The 14,660-nt window shown below is 37.7% G+C and overlaps 1 non-coding gene across 1 annotated transcript; it reads left to right on the forward strand.

The window, feature by feature from the left end:
- Nucleotides 1-9,660: 9,660 nt before the first annotated feature.
- On the forward strand, nt 9,661-9,762 carry LOC114008982 (U6 spliceosomal RNA). Its single transcript, XR_003550465.1, has one exon. It is a non-coding gene; the product is annotated as a U6 spliceosomal RNA (small nuclear RNA).
- Nucleotides 9,763-14,660: the final 4,898 nt, after the last annotated feature.

A 14,660-nucleotide genomic window follows, 5' to 3' on the forward strand; every position in this document is an offset into this window, starting at 1 on the left:
CTTTCCTGTCAGTCCAAACAAGTGGAGAATCCTTTCTAGAAGGGACTTAGGCAGTCAGCACTAATCAAATGAAACGTATTTACTACCTTAGAACTAGATGAGGAAGGTGAGAAAGGGTGGAGAGACCAGGTGTGTCTCTATCAGAAAGAGGCAGAGAACATTGACCCAGATTTTAAAGCATCTTGCAACCTTCATTTCTATTTTGAAGCAATTCTTGAAATCATGCTGATGTGGGGACTTCCAGGCAACACAGAGGACTGGGTGTATACATGAATACACAAAGGACACAAAGGGTCCTAACTTCGTAAAATGTGTTATGGGATGATAAATGCAACTACTATGTTAGCTTGGTTTAATGTTAAGAAATGAAAATCAGTGGGTTTCTTTCCTCTTCTGGCACTGATTGGTGATCTTTAGAATCACTGCATGGGAAAGACCTGAGCGTGGAAAACACTAAGTCTGCCTGTATGAAGACAGAATTCTACGAACCAGCCCATCCCTAGGATGGTTCCATTTTAGCCCTGGGTACAACATCCAAGTCACTGCACATGAAGGCAGACAAGTTTAAACCATAAAATGTGATACCAAAACTGTGTGTGTGCTGGAGTGGGGATGTGGATTTGGTCCAGATTATCTTAAATTCAGACTTCAAGTTGAGTGCCTGGGCTACTAAGCCCGGATCTAAAGGAAAGCACTATACTGATGTTTAGGACCACCATACTCCAACCAGACTGTGAAAATACCTGGGTATCCCAAATCCTCTGATATGTTAAAGTTTCAGACACCTTGTAGTTTTTTTTTTCTTTTTTTTTTAAAGTTGGCACCCAAGTCATTTTCTTCCCTATCAGAGAGGAGAAAAAAATGTCCATGATGATTGGAATCCTTCATCTGATAACCACAGTTTTTCAAGAACCACAGAGAGAGCTGATTTTACATGTATATTGATGACATGCAGTGGGAAGGATGCAGATACAGAACTCATAGAATGAGGCTGTTCCTCCTCCTCCCCTTTGCAGTCTAATTTTACAGTTTGGGAGTACAGTCAGTAGAAGTATTTGTTCTTGTAACTGCATTTAAGTATGAAGCATCTCTGAATATCTCTTTACACAAAGTTTCAAGAAAATAAACGTATATATCAAACAATATGTCAATCCAAAAAAGACTTGGAAACTTTGATTAGTTAAATGTTATTATTTGAGACAAATTTCACCTTGAATTTAGTATAATTCTCACTAACATAAATATTTCAGTTACTTTTAAAAATAATCGATGCATATTAGACAAAATATTAGGAAGCCTGAATACCCATCCTTTTACATATATCTTATTTTTACGTAAATAGTTATTGTTAATACATTTCTGGTGACCTGCAGATAGGAGAAATCACCTAAGGTGGGGAAGAGAAAAGAGCTGAAATCAGAAAAGAAAGCAGATATTTGCCCCAAATCCAAATAGGGAGATAGAAGCCTTGGGCCCACCATTAGTTAGGAAATAAGAGTCAAAATTCCTTTATTAAATCTGGGTTCTTAAAATTTCATCAAGTGGTCTCAAGTCTGTAGCACAGATATTTTCCAGAAGAAAACTTCATCAAATTAAGCTCAATTGGGACTAGCAGGAGGCATGGTGGTTAAGGTATTAAACTCCCACATGGATGGCTGAAGTTTGAGCCCTGGATTTGACAGCTTACTTTCTAACTTTCTCTCTCTCTATGGTGAGTGTGTGCCCTATAGCAAGTTAAAAAAAAAAAGATATGATAAATAAAATTAAATAAATAATTTGAAAAATTGCTTCCCTCTTAAAAAATATTTTAAATTGTCAAGATTTCCACAGATTAAGAAAAGGCACAAGTGAGCTCACAATCAGAAATTACCAAATACTCAAGGAAATCAAACATAAGAGTTAGCAAAAGAGGAAGGTTTAAACCCCCATAGCATCAGACATTAGAATTATCATGATCAAAATATAAAACAAATGTGTATAAAATTATTAAAAATAAATATGAAATAAAACAGAGAAAGCCAAAAGAAACTTTAAAAAGTAATCAGTTCATTTGAAAAATACTCAATGCAGTTTTCAGTATAAAAGTATTATGATGAGAGCCAGCAGGTGGCATAGTGGTTAAGGTGCTGGACTTCCAAGTGGTTGACCACAGTTCAAGTCCCAGACCTCACCAGGCGCATATGCGTGAATGCTCAAAATCCTGAAATAGAATGGAGGAGAAGTGATTGCACTGTAACCATCTCCCTAGGAGAGTGATTTCTTGCTTTTTGTCTCTCTGTCTCTCCAACAAGTGCATATGCCCTATAGCAAAAATCTCTTACATACACACAAACTATGATGTATATATAAAAACTCACAGTTAAATATATTATTTATAATAGAATATTAGTAAACTAGCAAGTAGGCATAAAGAAAGTATATAGAATACAATATTGAAATACCATGAGCAGTCAAGGTTTAGATGATGTGAAGGCTAGGAAGAAATCTTACATTCAGCAAATCAGCTCTAGAAAGAGGGAGGAGAGAAAATCTCAGGGAGGCAATCCTTGAGGAGATGGTAACTGAAAATTCTTCAAAATTATGAAAATGTAGAGGGATGCTAGGTAGAGCAAGCAGATACATTTTTAAAAGTTTCACCTAGACTCAGCTGCAGCGACATAAGTGGGGTAATGTCACTGTGCAGGGGCTGACGCCTCCTGGGAGGCATGAGTCCAGTGCCCAAGCCAATCTAACTAAACAGACTAGTGTGGTAGCACATGCTGTGGCCCTCACCATTTGGGAGACTGAAACAGGAGGACTGTGACATGAGACCTCGTCAAAAATAATGATTTCACGCTTTCTCCTTTTTTCTCTTCTTCCCTTTTTCTCCCCTTCCTTCTCACTCTTCTTTGTTACCTCTCTTTCTCTCCCCATCTCTCTCATTCTCTCACACTTTGTCACCAAACATTCTCTCACGCTTTGTCACCAAAAAACAAGAAGAAGACAGTCTACCTAAACAAATTTCTTACAAGTGCAGAACACCAAAGTCAAAGAGAGGATTTTATAAATGGCTAGAAAGGAAATCAAATCTCCTACAAAGAAATGACAACTAGACTCAAGGCAGAAAGCAGAGTTTCCCACATCAAAAGTGGAAGAAATGGAATAATACAGGGACTTCAGAAAGTTCATGGAAAATGGGATTGAAGTATGGACTAATTTAGATGCAAGAAATTTGAAATTCATACGTAGTTTTCATGTGTATTTTCCATTAAATTTTTGAAGACCCTTCCCCACTTCATAAATTCAGAGTGCCGAAAGAAAAATATATCAGTGCAGAATTGTGTTTGATGTGAGACTCTGGGACCAGACAGTAACACAGTTGTAACGTGTCACTGTAATGCAAAGCCCATGCCTATGCTTTGCAAGGCAGACCACAGGAAGCTTGCCAGCTTGCATTTGAAGATCTCTCTGAATACACTGAGCACACATGTGCCCCTGACCCAGGCTGGCAGAAGCTGGGAGTAGATTGTGATATCAGGATCCTGTCAGAGGTGTTATCTCAGTCTCTTTTCTGAGTCATTTTCTCTGTCTTTCTTTCATTTAGGTAATAAATAAATATTTTTAAAAAGCGAACCTAATTTTCAAAAACAAATGCAAAATAGAAAAATTTGGTGTAAATAAAACAGAATTTACTATCTCTATACTCAACAAAAAGAACTTCTAAAAAACATACCTGAGAAAAAGTAGAAATAATCTTGGGAAGAAATTATGCAATTGTTTAAAGAGATAATGAGCAAAAAGATTGGTAAACATGTAAGAAAATATAAACAAGGATTTTCTTAATGAATAAATTATTTGTGGATTTATTTTTAAAGTTTTTGTCATAGAGTGCATGAGCTCCCCAGAGCAAAGGAGAAAAGGAGAGTGAAAAATCATTCCCCAGGGGGGTGGCCATGCTATCCTCCATTCTCCTCCTGGGAATATGGGCACTCAGACATGTCCCCAGAGAGATACTCAAGCTGCTAGTTCTGGAACTCGAACCGTGATCTGCCAGGTGAGAGTCCAGTGCCTCAACCACACACACATGTGTGCTCAGTGTATTCAGAGAGATCTTCAAATGCAAGCTGGCCCCAATTACTTGTGGATTTTAACAGAAGGACAGAACTAAATCACTGTCAAACCTAACAACCAAGTTTAGAGAACGTGATCAGAGGTAAAGTGCTTAGACAAACAGTTTATGATATTACCATTAGTTTCCTAGGTCAGCAAAGGATTATATCTTTTAAAAAATAGCCACCATGAGAAAAAATAGAGAACATAAATTCCAAATCAGTGGAGAAGGGAAAATAGAAGCATGTATGTATCTCCATACACAAACACACATATATACAATTATTATATATTGTATTTATCATACATATTTAATTTAAAGAATGAGAAAAGCTTGGAAGTAGGACAGTACATAAACACTATATATATACATAAAGACACAGGATGGTTGAATATATACCAGACAATGGCAACCAAAACAAAATGAGGACAGCTGTATCTCATACAGAATATATATCACACATACAGAATTCAAGAAAAGCATTACTGGGCATAACAGAACCTCCCATAAGGAAAAGCATTTTGATAGCAAAAAAAGTTGTTAAAAATCTAAATTTGTACATACCTGTTTTTTTTCAAAATCACATTTTACTAATCAAAGATGCCAATAATTGTAATATACACCATTACTTTTTTTCTACCACTAGAAACAACAACAAAAATACTGCTACAATGAAGCTATGGTCTAATGCTTTCATATTATGTCGATTGTGAGATCTCTTTACTTCAAGATGTAAAATGTGGAAAAAGGGTGCCATAGAATCAGTGAGCAAGACAGCTTCCCACCATATAAGGCAAGAACTTATAGTAGAAAAGGAACATAAAGGTCAGCATAATAGTCAAAGACTTTAAAACATTTCTCTCAACTTGAAATAGATCAAGTACATAAAAGTAAAGACACAGAAGATAAATACAATGAACAAGTTGGTTTTAGCAGACATTTGTAGAACTGTACATAGTGAATATGCATTTTTCTTAAGTATATATTGGACATTTTAAATATTGACCACACCCAAAGCTATAAAAGCAAGTTTTAACAAATCTCAGAAATTAGATATCAGATACATGTTCCCTGAGTACAATAACATTTTAGAGATTAATAATAAAAAATTTACTAGTAAAAACCCATCTGTTTAGATGTCTTGAAAATAACAGCTATAACTTGTGGCTCATAAAAATAATGGAAAGAATGGAAAAATCCCTGAAGCTGAATGTTCATAAAAATACTATAGATTAAAATAGTGGTATGCATTTATTTATAATGAAAATCTCTCATGGAACAAGAAATTGAAGGCAACTTCTTAGATAAATAAAAAGTATCTACCATATACAAACAGAAAAAAACCTATAGCATACTTTGTTCTTAGTGGTCAAAAGTCAAAAGCAGTTTTTTAAAAACTCAAAATTGAGTATTCAGGGGGCAGAGGCAGCCCAGCAGTAACACAGATGAACCCATAGGAGAAGATGCAGGGACTTTGTCCCGGACACTAACTCTACACCTGGTCTGCACTCCTGCCCATGGTTTGGGCCATGGGGACTGAGCATGGATCACTGTGTGAGGATCCTGTGGGGAGTGCTTGTCTCTCTATCTCTCTGTGTCTCTCTTACATAGAGAAATAAATTTTTAAAAATAAAGAATATTCAGTGAAAAAGAAGCCATACTTTGAAATAGACTGTAAGAGGCAAAAACCCAGTTCAATATACTTTTGGAAGGAAGAGAAATTTCTTGTTTTAGTTTGACTTTTTTTACACCTTTTTTTGTTTTTTTTTGGAGAGGTTTTTGCTATAGGGCATGTGTACTCACCAGAAAGACAGAGACAGACAGAGAGATAGAAAGCGAGAAATCACCCCCCAGGGGGATGGCCACGCCGCAATCCCTTCTCCTCCATTCTCCTCTCAGGATCTTTGGCACACACATGCCCACACGCCCAGCATGAGTTTAAGCCACTGGATCCAGGACTCGAACCGCAGTTGGCTACATGGGAGTTCAGCAACATAGTCATTATGCTAACTGCTGGTCCGCTTTTCTTTTTAATATTTTTGACACAAGGTGCATGCACTCACCAGAGAGAAAGAGTATAAAATTGCCCCCCACATCACAATTCCTTCTCCTCTGTTCTCTCAGGATTTGGGGCATATATGCACACACAGCCAGTGTGATTTTCAAGCCAATGCATCCAGGACTCAAACCACAGTTGGCCATGTGGGAATACAGTGTGTGAACCACCATACCAAATTCTGGCCCCTCTTTTGAACTTTTTAAAGTGCTTAATGCACATTGATAGCATTTCAAAACAAAAACAAAAATAAAAAGTACCAGTATAAATTTCTACCAGCAAAAGTTTCATTTCACTATATGATCACAAGTATTATGTATTACCATTTTTTTTAAATAGCAAAATACCCTTTAAAAGTTTTTGCTCGTGCCTTTGTAAAGCTAGACATGCTCAGTAAGTTTATTGTCTATTTTTACTTTTATGTCATAAACAGCATTTCTTATTGTTTACCCATTTCCCTGTAAAGATGCTAATAATTTTCATTTTGACTTAAAAGAAATGTTTACTAGGTGAAAAAAAAAAAGTACTTTGTCATAGAGACCATTTTTTCCCCCCAGTTTTCCAGAGGCCATGTTGGCTCACTAGGGAGTGATAGAGCAACAGAGAGGGAGAGGGAGAAAGCACCTCCCACTGGGACATGGTCATAGTCACGCCACTGTCTTTTTTCCTACTTTTCCCCATTTTATTGGGATTTGGTGCATGCACACTCACTTACCCAGTGTATTTTTCAAGTCGTAGTGCTCAGTACTCGAACTGTGTGGCTGGCAATGTACGATCCAGCTCCCTTAACCACCATGCATGGGCAGGCCGGATCAAATTCTAAGTTTGTAATTTGAGTTTTACTTTTTTTTGTTGTTTCCCAAGTAGAGGTTTTAAACTTTTTACAAGGCCAGATCTGAAAATACTTTGCTATATTACTTCTTCCTTTTTTTCAAATACAGAGAGTTTCCAATTATTTTTGTTGTTGTTGTCTTACAGTTACTTTTCTTACATTTGATTGTCTGGTTAGGATTACAAGTTCATTTAGTCTCTTTCACATCAATTAAAGAGTGCTTTATTTCCTCAACTTCATCATCATCTAAATTCCTTTATAATGAAATCCACTCCTTTTTTCTATTTTGTACAATTAATCTCTGATTTTTCTTTACAAGTTCCATGTTGTTTAGTTACTATAGCATTGTGATTTATGTAATGATAATTCTTATAACTCGCCTAATTCTTATTAAAATTTTCCTCTTTTTATTACTTTATAAAAATTATAAACATTATATTTTTCTCTTTTAAAATGATCTCAGCTCTTCTTTTTTTAATTTATTGAACTAAGATGAAGGGCAGAATCACTTTCCAAAGTTGTGAAATATAAACTTAACCAATCTCTTTGATATATAACTTTTAATTTTTAAAATTTTATTCAGTCCTCACACTTGAAGGATGCTAATGAGGATTTTACACACCCATTATTTTATAAAGGAGAATGCAGAAAGGAAATAGTTACACTTTGACAAAACCAAAGTTTCAAAAAATGTCTCCAGTGTTATTTATCTGACATTATTTCTCCAAAGTGCCTCATCTACTCCAGCCAGCCAGTCTCTTCATTATTCCTGCTTCAGGCCATGCACATTTCAAATTCTCAGCATTTGCTGAGAATGTTCTTTGCCAAGGATATTCTGTCTCTTCCTTTCTGTTTATTAAAATCTCTTTTTTTAAGGAATCTATGAGACCAAACTCTAGGTCCTCCAGCACGAAGCTGTCTTTCAATATTCATAGCATTTATTATCTGTTATACACAGCTTAAACATTTTAGAACTTTTTCTAATTATAAAAGCAATAAAAGAAACTCATATAATATTTGATCAAGAGAAAAGACCCATTTTGTATACTTCTAACTTTCTATTACAAATACTATTCTCTTATGGTATTTTAAATATGAATACATCATTGTAAACTCCAGTGAACTTACAGTTTTGCCTGCCATGCTAGTATTTTCATGCTTCTTGATTCATTACTACCATTTTAATGACTACCCGATATTTCAAAGAGTTGGTGTACTATTATTTACTTAATCTTGGCTTTATCTGCTCCTTATAAGAAGAAATTCTATAGTGAAAATTTTTGTTTTGTAGCTTTTTTCTCTTTGGGGGATTATTTCCATAGAATAAGCATCAACAATAGGAATTAAAGAGAAAAGTGTGAGCATTTGAAAGCTCTCAATATACACTATCAGATGACTGTCATTGATCAATTTCAGTGTAAGAGTTCTAGTACCCCAATAACCTTGACTTAAATGACATAATTTTTTTAAATTATTATTTTAAAAGGAAGAAGAGGCACGTTAAATACATTGTCCCTAATTCTCCGTTGTCCTGTATTACTTAGCTCTCAGATATTGTTTTTGTCTCCTCAAAATGATTTTAGAATCCTTACATAAGACTATAGACAATGATTTATATTAGGGGACTTCAGAAAGTTGGTGGAAAGTAGAATTAAAGTATGAGTATTTTGATGCAAAAAAATCTTTTTGAAATCCATGCATAATTTTTTCATAATACACATTATTAATGAATTTTCTGAAGATCCTTCATATTTACTCTATGTCCACAGTCTCCCAAAAAAGTGGCAGATTTATGGTCTACAGTATTTGCTTCTTAAGTGATTGAAACCTTCACAAAACACAAAAGTCCTTCTGTTTCTAAAACTCAGTCAATTATGACAGATGTGTTTGGCATCCAGCATATCAATGGAGGCTATCTCTAAAATTACCCTTACTCTAACCTCACCTGTAGAAGTTAGACTTATCCTTAAAATTATCTGAAATTTTCAGTAATATATACCTATATATTGATTTTGTCAAGAATCTCAGTTATTTTATGTAGTTTTCATTTAATTAATAAATAAGACATAAGCTGTTCAACATCATTTTCAGGGTTTGCCCACGAGAAAGATAAGACCAAGAATACAGTCCTAGTATTCTGAAACTAATATCCTAGGATCCTTACGCCACAGGAAAGTAAAAGGCACCTATGTTAGAAACAGCCTGTTGCCAAGAGTTTGCAGTTATAGTTGTCCCCCTCTTTATCCTAGTTCTAGAACTGTGCTGAGGATATGATAGTAAATATTTGCTGAATGGTTGAATGAATGAATCTGTGTACTTAAGCTGTAATAATTGCTCTACAAATGTTTATTGAGCTCCTATGAGGTGCAGAGCCAGCATACTAATTACTATGAAAAAAACAAACAAACAAAAAAAGAGTGGCCAGCAGGTGGCATGGAGGTTATAGTGTCTGGATCCCACATGGCAGATTCTTTAGTTCAAATCCCATACTTGGTGGCTTGAAAATCATGCTGGGTGCATGTTCATGCATGCCCAAAATTCCAGCGAGATTGGAAGAGAAGGGATTGCAGCATGGTCATCTTCTTTGGGGAATACTTTCTCACTTTCTCTCTCTGTCTCTTCAGTGAATGCATCCACCCAATGGCAAAAATCTAAAAAATAAATAAATGAGTAAAAAATAGAGTTCTTTTTCAGCAGCACATATACTATAACTGGAATGACACAGAGATTAGCATGGCCCTTGTACAAGGATGATGCACAAATTGTGAAGCATTACGTATTTAAAAAAGAGAGAGAGAGAGAAAGTTGATGGATCCTATATATGGCAGGGGACTAGATCTAATGACCTGAAAGTTCTGTCAATGCATTTTTCTACAGTTTATATATATTCTTTTTGATACTTACATGTCCCATCCACAAACCAGATAAAATTCCTCAAGCTGCCTTTCTGTGATGATTTCCCTCCACCCCCCTCTCCCCACGTGGCCTGAAAAGGAGTTGCATACTGCTGGTTCTTGGTACTAGTGACTTCTGAGCTGGGACAAGGATGGCTCCAGATGGATGCTTTTGTTGTGGACTCCCTTTTATCTCTGGCTGTAAGCAGCCTGGGCAGTTGTATTATAAATGGGTAATTTACCACCTCTTCCCTAAGGACTCCTCTGCCAGCTCTTTCATGGGCCTTGTTACCAAAGGTTACCAGTGTGCCTGGTGCCTTTGATTTCGGTGGGCACTGCAGACCAGAGAAAGGGTCGTTGCCTGAGCATCTGCACACTGGCTTGTACATCTCCTGCAAATGGTTACCTGCCAGCCATCTTGCCCAGATGTCGTCCTGACCATTGAGTTTCTTTTTTTGCTGCTCCCTATTGCGGTTATTAGCCACAGTGAGGCCTGGGCGTGGAGCTCTCCACTTTAATTATTCATCCTTATGAAGAAAATTTTCCCCCGTGTGCTTTATTCTCCTCCAGCCCGACCTGAGCACACACAGACTCCGCCTTCCTTCTCTCCCCAAAGTGCCTTGTGAGTGGAAGGGCCTTTCACTGGGGTGCTCGTTCCATTTATGCCTTTAATATGCATTTTGTGCTCTGCCAAGGGGGTCAGGAGGGCACGTGGAGAAGCCAGATGGCTTACCTCTTCCCTCAGGAAACACGCAGCTATTTAGCTGGGCACCTTCCCAACTCGAGGCAGGGTGAGATTCTGCTGTTTCGGGGAGAGTTGGTTCAAATGCCATTGTCCCCGAGATTACAGCTCCAAGTTCCTCTAGGCAATGCACTTTTCTACTTCACTGCCACTCGCTGGAGGTTTCTGCCAGAAACAGCATTTTAGGAGACATTACAAAGGGGATGGGGAAGGAGGGATGGGAAAAAGCAACCCGTGTTATTTATGGCCTTTGCTCAGACACAAGTTTCCGTTATTTTAATCCGACTGAAATAAGAAACCATAATCCATGGATGAAAAACAGTGGACAAACTCAGTTCATTCGCAAGCACCCCGAGGATGTGTGTTTTTCCCCATTTCTGGTTTTTAATGTTCCTTCCCTGCTGCTGTTTCCCAACTTCAACTTTTGAAAAGCCAAGCAGTTTAACTGGCCAGGCCCAGGAAACTTATTTGTATGCAGCACAAATTTCAGAATCTGTTCTCAGCCTGTGCCGAGTGAAAAATGGCCTGCATTTTCTTGATAGCCCATGTGGTTGTAAAGAATAAATGGCTAATGAATTACAGATGAACATTGACGCAAATTAATCTTCCCGCTGTCCCTGGGTTATATGGCAGCCATTTAAAAGTTTAATCAATACACTAAAGTTGAAAACATGCAGGCACTGCAGTTGTTTGGATGTAATAAACATCACAGGGAACCGGGAGGTTTGCACCCAGTCCATGTATCATAATGACAGGTATTTATGTTTAATGGACTAAATATTTTTTATTGGAAGGGAGCAAATGTCAGCTTAACTTTGTGAGCCCCGCATTCAACTTTCCTTTGAGGTTGGTGAAAGACGGCTGACGTGTCATTGGAAATGAAACGTTAAGGGGGGAAAAAGGCAGAATGAGACAAAGCGAGGATAAGGAGCCGTTTGGAGCCGTGAGGCTGCACTCACATTCTGCAGCGCTTCATTAACGAAAACGTACACTCGGATATTTCTAATGTTGCTGTAAAATGGTTTACTAGGAACAACTTTAATGCTTGTTAGTGAAAACAAGTGCCCAGATCTGCCAGATAGCCCATTCAGTGCAGCCTTTTGTTTGAAAACTCTTTACCAGGTCATATTTGCTGGAGATTTATAATTAGTCTTTTTTCTTAATGTGAGAAGTGGGGAGAAACAGCATGACGGCTCTCAGCCCTTGTATTTCATAGATCTTTCCTTTTGAACGGTGTCCAATGACTTTAAATAACCATGTGTTCTCTTTTGGAATACTTATATCTTAATTACTTTTCAAGTCGATGTTGTGTAGCACTGCTGTGAGTCTGGTAGGACCGTGGTGGCTGAAAGAAAATGGCCTTTGCCAGTCACAGGGCCATGTTGCTAGTCAGAAGCATACTCAAATGAAAGGAGAGATGTGGTTTCATCTAAACAGCAGTATGAAGCAAAAAGCCTACAGACATGATTCAGCTTTTAAAAATTATTTCCCCCTCCTAAAATAAAGCAGACAAACCATGTTATCCCTGTGGAGCAAGGGGTCTTGGAAAATGGCACACACATTATAAAAATAATTAGAAATGTTTCAGATGATGGAGAGTGTGTTTTTAATGTCTCGCTGCAACCAGTTGTCCCAGGTTCTCTTTGGTGTCTGAGGGCACTCTTCATGGCAGAGCTTTGAGGACAATAATTCAATAGATCCTGAGGTCCGGCTACAGGATAAGGGAAAGGGGGCGAGGAACTGAGATGCTTAGCTATCTAATATTTCGATCTCTCAAAGCATGTGAATTGCATCTTTTCATACATTAAATAATTTTGTAAAGTGTCATGATCTTATTTTTCTGTTTCTTTGTTTTTAATGTTTACCAAGGAGTACATGCTCTTGCCAGAAAGAGACAGAAAGAGAAGGGAAGTAAGAATGCACTCCCCACGCAGAATAGTCATGCCACAATCCCTTCTTCTCCATCTCTTCCTCCTTTTGGGATTTTAGGCATGCACACACATGTGCCTAGTGTGTTTTTCAAGCTGCTGGGGCTGGGACTTGAATTGCACACTTGGCAATGCTTTGATCCATGCCATCAGGTAACTCCAAAATTTGTTTTTAATGAGCCTAGCCTAAGAGTCAGAGAAAATCAGGATTATGTGACATTAAATTAGTTAACCAAATTATTAGATGCACTGGCCATTCATCTTCCAGGGAGAAACTTCTTGTGATGATGACCAAAGCATGGTTCAGTTAGTGTGACAGCGTCTCACCACCCCTTCCACTCCCCCACCCAACAGCCCCTGAACTTTCTTCTGCTTCTTCCTAGCTATTCTCAGTATCCTAGAGGATTGATTTGCCTAATTGTTCATCTGGTGTTTCCACCATGCTAATACAAGCTCCATGATGCAGCAAAGAGGCAGGAACATGATTTCCTTTTTGTCTCCTGTAATCCCAGGGCTTGACCCTAAGTAGGTTCATATAAAGGGCTATTATTTTTTAGTGTTTTAATAGTTATAACTATAGCCACTTTTGGATCACCTGCTGTGATTTCTAAGTACTGTGATAGTTGTTTATTATTTGATACTCGATCTTCACTGTAAGCCCAGAAGATAAAAGTTACCATCCTAACTTTACAGAAGCAAAACCTGAAGTCTAGAGAGTCTAAGCAAGTTATTCATGATCACCGTTAATATATAGCAGTTCCAAAATTTGTTTGTCTCTTTATCGGCTATATGCCACTCTATGTTTTTGCCCCTTATCTTATTGCCAGTGATTGCAGTCTCACTAAGTGACCCCAGCTTTTTAACCTAGTTTGTGACCACCCAGATCCCCAACCTGCTACTAGTGAATAGAAAGTTTAGGTTCGTACTTTCCCTAACCCTGATATCTGAGGCCTACCTATAGTGAATACTCACTGACTCTGAAGTTGTAGATATCGGCTATTTGTGACAGTATGATCCTTAGATATGTGTTTTCCATGGTCTGGGAAAACACAAGGATCTCTGGCAAACTGTGAGGAAATTGTATTGGATAAACTTTGTTTGCTGCAAACAACAAAAATCTACCAATGGTGGCCTAAATATACAGGCATTATTCTCTTCACATAGAAATAAGAATGGACATAGATAATCAAGGACTGTTAAGTGGTTAAAAGAGCAGGAACTGGGCCATTAGGCTCTGTAATGGTTAGGGCAATGGACTCCAACATGACTGACAGTGGTTTGAGTCCCAGACCCAGTGGCTTGAAAATCACACTGGGCACATGTGCATGCATGCCCAAAATCACAAAAAGAGAAGGGATTGTGACATAGCCATCACCCCAGGGGGTGAATTCCCACTTTCCTTCTCTCTGTCTCTTTCTGGCAAGTGCATGTGGTCTATGGCAAAAACCTAAAACAACAACAACAAAAAGTTCAGGCTCTTTTTGTCCTACTGTTCCATTTTTAGCATCCTGGAATGAGGAGAAAAGGTCTTTTCCTTATAGGGCATTTACCTTTTAGTTGTATATGAGTGGTTTCCTAATGGTGTCTTCCCTTTCTTAAAGCCCATACCATGCACTGGGAGACTGGAAAACCGGCTATTTCTGTTTTCATGCTTATATAAGTAGAAGAAGTCAAGATAAAAGGGAATTAATCCATAATGTCTGTTCCACAAGATAAATCACATTCTTGTGTATTCATACTAAAGGCTTGGAATTTTGCTAGATGCTATATTTATATACCAACTTGGGTTGTTTATTTATATATCAACTTGGGTTGTTTTTTAGAACCAACTTGTTATGGAAGATTATTTATTCCCATTACACTAGGAAATGGTGGATTTGAGCCTGGATTTGTTTGATTCCATCCTAGGCCTCTTCTCTAATGCTCTCTAATGTTCCTTTAGCTGCCATTTTGATTTCATAGTGAAGGATGATAGGGCCATTCACAATTGTTCTGCCTTATAGTCAACATGCTGTCTTCTGAATTTACTTACACCAGGTTTACCACTTTGACACAGCAGGAGGCACTACCTACAAAGCCTAAAAAGTAGATTTAGCTAAAAGGTACCATTGCTTGTTG

Source organism: Tupaia chinensis, unplaced genomic scaffold (genome assembly GCF_000334495.1).
Source record: "Tupaia chinensis unplaced genomic scaffold, TupChi_1.0 Scaffold000424_1, whole genome shotgun sequence".
Classification (NCBI taxonomy): domain Eukaryota; kingdom Metazoa; phylum Chordata; class Mammalia; order Scandentia; family Tupaiidae; genus Tupaia; species Tupaia belangeri.